We start from the raw sequence: 8,200 nt of genomic DNA, 5'->3' as shown, positions 1-8,200 counted from the left end.
TTTATGGATTTAATGAATCGTGTCTTTCGAGATTTTCTGGACCGATTCGTTATTGTATTTATCGATGATATTCTTGTACATTCGAAATTGAAAAAAGAGCATACTGAACATTTGAGACTGGTACTTCAAACTCTTCGCAATAGTCATTTATATGCTAAATTGTCTAAATGCGAATTCTGGATGGATAGAGTTGTTTTTGGGCCACGTCATTTCGAGACATGGCATATCTGTTGATCCTGCGAAGGTTGAAGCTGTATTAAATTGGCCGAGACCTACAAATGTTCCTGAGATTCGTAGCTTCATGGGTTTGGCTGGGTATCATCGTCGTTTTATTGAAAGATTTTCGAAAATATCTAAACCTATTACTCAACTGACACAGAAAAATCAGAGATTCATTTGGTCAGATGAATGTGAAGCTAGTTTTCTTGAATTGAAGACGAGATTGACCACATCACCTGTGCTTACTATTCTCTCAGGAAACAGAGGATTTGTAGTATGTACAGATGCATCTGGTAGAGGGTTAGGCTGTGTTCTGATGCAAAATGGCAAGGTGATTGTTTATGCGTCTTGTCAATTAAAATCTCATGAAACACGTTATCCTGTTCATGATCTTGAATTGGCCGCCATTGTGTTTGCACTGAAGATTTGGAACCATTATTTGTACGGAGAAAAGTTTGTCATCTATTCAGACCATAAGAGTCTGAAATATCTATTTTCTCAATCTGATTTGAATATGAGGCAACACAGGTGGATGGATCTCCTGAAGGACTTTGATTGTGAGATTCAGTATCACCCTGGATCGGTGAATGTTATTGCGGATGTCCTTAGCCGTAAAGTTCATGATTCTGTTTTAGCTTCTGTCAATGTCGCCAAAGTACACGAGTATATATGTACTTCTGGTTGGAATTTTCACTCGAATTGGAATTTTGTCACTGTCTAGCATTGCAAATTGAGCCGAACTTGATATCAAAGATACGAAAGGCCCAACGAAGCGATGCTCAAATCCAAAAGTCGAAAGAACTTGTATCTGCAGGACATCAGTCTGGGTTTCAGATTTCTTCTGATGGTTCTTTATGACTTAATGGTCGGCTAGTAGTTCCTGATAATTCTGATTCGAAATCTGCCCTTCTTCGAGAAACACATTGTAGCAAATACAGTATTCACCCTGGAGGCCGAAAGATGTATTTGACATTGAGACCTCAATTCTGATGGAGACGTATGAAGAAGGACATCGGGGAATTTATTTCGAAATGCCTTGTATGCTAGCAAGTGAAAGCCGAGAGAATAAAACCGGGAGGATTACTCCATAGTCTCGAAATCCCAAAATGGAATTGAGAACATATTGCTATGGATTTTGTGAATCATTTACCTCGTTCGCCCAAGGGCTGTGATGCTATTTGGGTTATTATTGATCGGCTTTCGAAATCTGCACATTTCATTCCGTATGAGCGGACTTATCCTTATAAGAGAATGACTTATTTATACATCGAGAATATTGTGAGACTGCACGGTGTGCCAGTCTCAATTCTATCTGATCGTGATCCCAGGTTTGCTTGTAAATTCTGGGGTAGTTTCCAAGAAGCTATGGGTACGCGTTTGGCTATGAGTACTGCTTATCATCCTCAAACTGATGGCCAGACTGAGCATACAATTCAAACGTTAGAGGATATGTTACGTGCAATTGTGATGGATTTCAGAATGGGATGTCAAGATGCTTTACCATTGGTGGAATTTTCTTATAATAATAGATTTCAAACAAGTATTGGTATGGCACCATTTGAAGCCTTATACGGGAGACGATGTAGGTCACCGTTATTCTGGGATGAAATTGGTGAAAAACAATTGACTGGACCTAAAATGATACAGGAAATGAATGATAAGGTTCAGTTAACTCGACAGCGGATGAAAGCTGCTCAGGATCGTCAAACGAGTTATGCGAATAAACGAAGACGACCCTTAGAATTCCAGAAAGGTGATAAAGTGTTTTTGAAATTATCTCCCTTTAGGGCACTGTTCGATTCGGCATGCAAGGGAAATTATCTCCTCGATATGTTGGTCCATACGAGATACTTGAGCGAGTTGGGAATCTTGCGTATCGGTTGGTATTGCCACCAGCTCTATCTTCCATTCACGATGTATTTCATGTTTCTATGTTGAGAAAGTATGAACCAGATCCATCCCATGTACTTGGACCTGATGAGGTTGAACTTGATCGTTCTCTTTCATATGTTGAACAACCTGTTTTCATTATGGATCGGAAGGAGAAAATATTGGGTAATAAATCGATTCCGATGGTTCGAGTGCAATGGACACGACATGGTGTAGAGGAGTCAACGTGAGAATTGGAAAGCAAGATGCGAGAATCATATCCGCACTTGTTCGATTCTATTCCACCTGTTCCATTGTATTCAATGTATGATGATCCATTTACTGATTTTATGTACTATAACTGGTGACATATTATATATTTCTCAATGTTATGTATATAGAGATGTTTGAGATTTCGAGGACAAAATCTTTTAAGTTGGGGAGAATTGTGAGACCCCGAGAATAAAATAGTTTTGATGGCATTTTTGTAAATAAGTTGAAAAATATTCAATTTATTTTGATGGCATTTTTGTAAATAAGTTAAAAAATAATGAATTAATTTTAAAGGCAAAATGGTAATTAGTGACATATCTTGGTCATATGAAGTTCAAATGATTTGAAATTTGGATATTACGTAGAAAACTCAAAGATATAGAAGTTTCATGTTTTGAGTTTTGAAAAATTTTGATTGTTTGACTGGTCCAAATAAATATACCGATGTTAAAATGTTAAATATTATATATTATATTATATAATAATATAATATAATATTAAAAAAAAGAAGAGATAAATACTAATCGAATGAATTCATTCGAAAGTTGAAGAGAGAGCAGAGATGTGAGAAAAATAGATAGAGAGATTTTGATTTTTCTTTTCAGTCTTGCGACTTATCGGTTTATCCAATCGACGAACTGACTTAAGTTTTGGCATCGTTGACATGATGTCTTCGATTTGAGGTATAATTTTATAGTTTTGGTGATGTTTGAAATTCGTCGATTTCTGGAATAAATCTGATAAATTGTTAAATCATACAGAAATTGAAGATTGTTGAGTAGTGTATGCTTTTAACGAAGTAGAAAATATTATAGTGATGTTGTTATGAATTATTCCCAATTTATTATAATTAGGGATTTTTAATCGTTGGATTGAGATTGAATAATTATTTGTCAGTTGTTATTAATTCTGATTATATATGTGGTAGACTAACCGACAAGAAACTAAGTTTTGAAGTCGGAATTGAATTAGGTTATGATTTCGATTTGATATGAATTTTTCAATTTGTTGATTTTGAATGATGTTATTGATTGAAATGAATATGTTATTGATGTAAATAGATTATTATACTGATATCTTCAAGCTACATCGATTGGAACGAAGAATTGAGGTATGTTGCGACCGGGTAACATACGACAGGTATCTGTATCATATGATATATGTCTGATTGATTTGATTGAGAATATGTGTCTATATGCCTTATTTGTTGAGTTGATGTGGCGTACATGACATCATGATTGGATTATCGATGCATAAGATAAATATTTTGTTAACACACATTGTTTGATGCATACATCGATACATGACATGCACATTGAGCTATGATCCTTGTATACCTTGATATGATTGGATTTGATTCTGGGGTTTGTGAACACGACGTCTGTTTGGCATTATGTGGCCCTTAAAGTATAGTCATTTGTGGCCACGATGATTGATTGAGATTTGGGATTTGATGGCGCTTTGTCGATGCTATCATACGAGTATCCCTGATTGAGGCCGGTGTGCCAGCTCGAGCATTGAGTTGACAGCGATTCGTTTGATTCCGATATATGCTCAGTGGATGGGTTGATATCTCCACGACATACATGCATTGCATATCATATATCATGTGTAGATATCTGTTGTATATATGATGGTTGTTCCATACGGATGTTTGCTCACCCCCAAAGGGGGCTGTTGTTTTCTTTGTGTGTGGACAATGGCAGGTACTCCAGGATATCAGGAGACCGGATATGGTACTTCTGGAGGGAGTCATATCTGAGCTAAGGTTTTATGTTTTGTTTCCCAGTATATATATACATATCTATATACTGGGGCATGTCCCGAGGATATGAGTTTGTTTGTATGTAGTTTGTTTTGATTATGTGTGGGCATATTTTATGATGTGAGATGAAAATACTATTTTTAGTATTCAAATAATATATTTTGGGGTCATTGTAAAGAAAATTTAAACTCGTTTTCCGCTGTAATTAATTAACCATAATCAAATTGCATTGTAACAACAATTAGAAGTTAAGGGCCCCACAACCTATGTGATAGAGAAGTGAGGCCGCTTCGAATTAATTGTTTGGCTCAATTCTAGACCCTCTCGCAGAACCAGTCGTGTGTTCATGGCCAAAACGAACACGATCATGAGAACTGAATAGTATCAGGGAGAGTCTTGTGTGAAGTATATCATGATTTACATAAACGGAAGAACAGTTCAAGGACACAATGTCTATTGGTCAGCTAGTAAAGCAAATATATTTAATAAGGAATGTTCAAAGGGTAACACCTACCTATCCTATGCAGGATTCAACTGTAGAATTTTGTCACCAAGATTTATAACATTTTTCATTTATGTGAGAGATTGTTGGAAATTTCAAGTAAATTTAAAAGATTGAATAAAAATTATGTCTCATGAATGTGGGAGTGTCTTTTGGCTCTCCACATTCTTGAGTTAATTGTGGCTCATGATTGTGGAAGCATCTTTTGACATGATTGTGGAAGGTTTTTTCGTTGTATCCTGGGAAACAGTTGTCCGTCGAGATCCTCGAAGCACCGTCGGAGGGGACAAATCTATTTTAAGAAAACTGTACTTCGTACAGAACTCGGTTTGATTTACTGTTTTATTGTTGTTATTTTATACACGATATTCATACTTTCAATCGTATGCTTATTTTCGTATACTCTTTTTGATTGTCGACTACCAAGACCTCAACAAGGCCTGCCCAAAGGATGAATTCCTTCTGCCGAACATAGATATACTTACTCATCGACAGTGGTTCGAAAATTTTTCATTTATAGATTGCTATAGTTGGTATAATCAGATAAGGATGACTCCTGAGGATGCCGTTTTGTCTATATCTTTATGAGATTGCTTTCGTTCCCTGCTTCTATATTTTTGTTATTAGCAATTTGGCTAACAAAAAGTTTGGATGAACAATTTGGATTAAATTTTGTAAAATTTATTGTGGTTAATTTTGTTTTCTTGATTTGTTTTGCTACTGATAGTAAAGAAACGAATAATTAGTGGCGTGCTCAAAATTTGATTAAAAAGTGATATAATTAATTCTTTTGGTTCTATATTTTGTGGTTCTCAGTTGGTTTCGATAGTCTTAGTGTCAAAGATTGACTTTTGTGCCAAGCTTTCGTAAGTCGCTTTATGTTATAGGTTTTTTTTCTTCATGAGCGATCCTTTTCGTAAGTAGCTTTTTGTTGTAGCTTTCAATGGATTATTTCTTCTTCCGATTTATTTTCTCTGTTACCTTTCTCAGCTAAAAATCATCTTCTTTAAATTCAAGGATCGAGTGTGTGGTTCTCAAGAAGAGCGGTTCGATCCCTAATTTTGAGTCTGTTGCTCTGTTATCATGCAATTCTTTTATCATTTTACGTTGCTTACAGGTAATAAATCCTTAAATCTACGTTCATTTTTCTTCTTGTAATTTTTCTAATCATTTAAATGTTTTGTTTATGTTCCGATTTCGAATTGTAATGAGTAAGTTGTCTTGAATTCATAGAGATGCTCTGAAAAGCTTGATGATGTTCCTGCATTCAGCTTCTAGATTTCATATAGTTGGTACATTAACTCAAAACTTATGTATCACTTAGGCTCCGTTTGGTACGTGTGATGAGATAAGTAAATGATTAATAATTAGATTGATTAAAAAATGAGATATATGGATTAATAGTATGGTGGGATAAATAACATGATATTTGGTATGATTTTAAAATGATGGATTAATTTTGTAAATTTTATTGCAATGACCAAAATGCCCCAAGTGTTAATTAAATATATATTCTTAAAATAATTGGATAGATAATTAAATATTTATAATTATAATTTACATTTATTAAAATTAATTTAAATATATTTAGAAATAAATTTGTAAATATGTATTTATTTTAATAAATAAAATAGCAATAATATTTTGAATGTTAATGTTAAATAAAGTTTAGTAATAATTATTATATTATTGTTTTTTAAAATAATTATAAATATTCTTAAAATAGTTTGATAGATAATTAAATATTTATAATTATAATTATATTTATTAAAATTAATTTAAATATATTTATTAAAAATATATTTGAAAATATTATGGTAATCATTAAACAAAATAAATTAGAATTTAATAAATATTTTTTTTATAAAAGAATTAATTAACAAGATTAGAAATTTATAAAAATTTAATTTAAGATAGATTTGCATTACAATTTATTTTCTTTAAAATGATTGAAAATAATAAAAATATATGAAATTAATTTATAAAAAAATATAATAAAAATTTAAATATTATATTAATTTATCATTATCATTATTCAAGAATTATACATTATCACACCTTTGAGGGGGGATATTTAATCACACAATAACATAAATAGTGAAAGTTTTCAATCATAATCAAGGGCCTCCATGCTAAATTAAAAATGAACCAAACATGAGATAAATGATGATTAGTTAATAATCATTCCCTTGTCATGGCTACCAAATATAGCTTTAGAGTTTGTTATAGTTTATTTGGATTCCTTGAAAAGTCGTTGAATCGTGATAGAATGGTTTCTCTGGCCAGAATCTGCATTGTAACAAAAGGTGAGTTGGCCCAAATTTACTTTCTATAGTATTATTCAGTTTTTCTACAAAATTACTTCACTTTCATTTTATTATCCATCATATATAGAATGTTTGTTATTATTTTTTCCCATAAAAAATACATATTTAAGCTATGTGAAATGTGCAAAAGAAGAAATTTTAATAAATACAATATAATTTCTTAATCACAACTTGTATCTCTTATATTTAATTATTGACTTTTTTTTATACAATTGTTATATTTATTAATTTGCTTCAACATTTCACTGCATAATACTTTATTTATCATCACAAAAAAATTTACTTCTTGATTACAAAAAATCAAATATTATTCCACGTTTTATTGGTTTTGTAAATGGTTTTAATATAAAAAATTTCAACAAAACAATAAAATGTTTAAAATTCGTTTTTATTTTTTCAATTATTTAAAAATGCATTTTAGAGAATATTATCCATATTTGTTCCTATCTCTTAGGATTCTTTCTCAATTAGTTTAAATGTTAAATCATTAGTGCAATTTATATTTTACTTTTGCATATTACAAAGTCTGAATTGTACTCTAGAGAATATTTTGTCTCATTTTTTCCTCTCTTCCTATTTTTATTTAGTTGCTTTATCCATTTACCCTTTTCTCCACCATTATATCTTTGTAATCATCCACATTATTTTAAATATTAACTGCAATTTAGATTTTATTGTCTCATATCTTTTCATCTCTTTTTACTCTTTCTCATATTGCTATATATATTTCTTTTCATTTGTTTTATATTACATTTTATTCCAATAATTAAGAAAAACCTCAACCCATCTACGTTTATTAAATTGTTCTCCTATATTGCAACACTAGATAAGAAAATCTCCATTTACAACTTTATTGGTACGTTCATGCATTCATTTTAAATTGCATTTATTTTTTGAATAAAATCTTTTCTTGATGATGATTTTTGTCTTGCAATCACATATTTTTATTCCGACTCAAACAAAAAAAAAATGCTATTTTGTGTTTTGACTCCATCCACTTATGTAAAATTTTGAAATAGATAAATACTGCAAATGTGTATACATTTGAAAAATTTAGTACCTAATAATATCAAACTAATTTATTATATCAAGTGTCAATTATTTTCAAGGTTATATACTTTAAAAAAACAAAATTACTATATGAAGAAAAATCAAAGTTGGATACATTTATGGATTTATTTTGGAGATGGGGCACGTTTTCAATGTGTTTTGTCCTATCCAAAATTTCAATCGTCTCAAATAAAA

The sequence above is a fragment of the Primulina tabacum genome, chromosome 15 (genome assembly GCF_025594145.1).
Source record: "Primulina tabacum isolate GXHZ01 chromosome 15, ASM2559414v2, whole genome shotgun sequence".
In the NCBI taxonomy this organism is placed as follows: Eukaryota; Viridiplantae; Streptophyta; class Magnoliopsida; order Lamiales; family Gesneriaceae; genus Primulina; species Primulina tabacum.
This window is presented reverse-complemented; position numbering follows the sequence as displayed.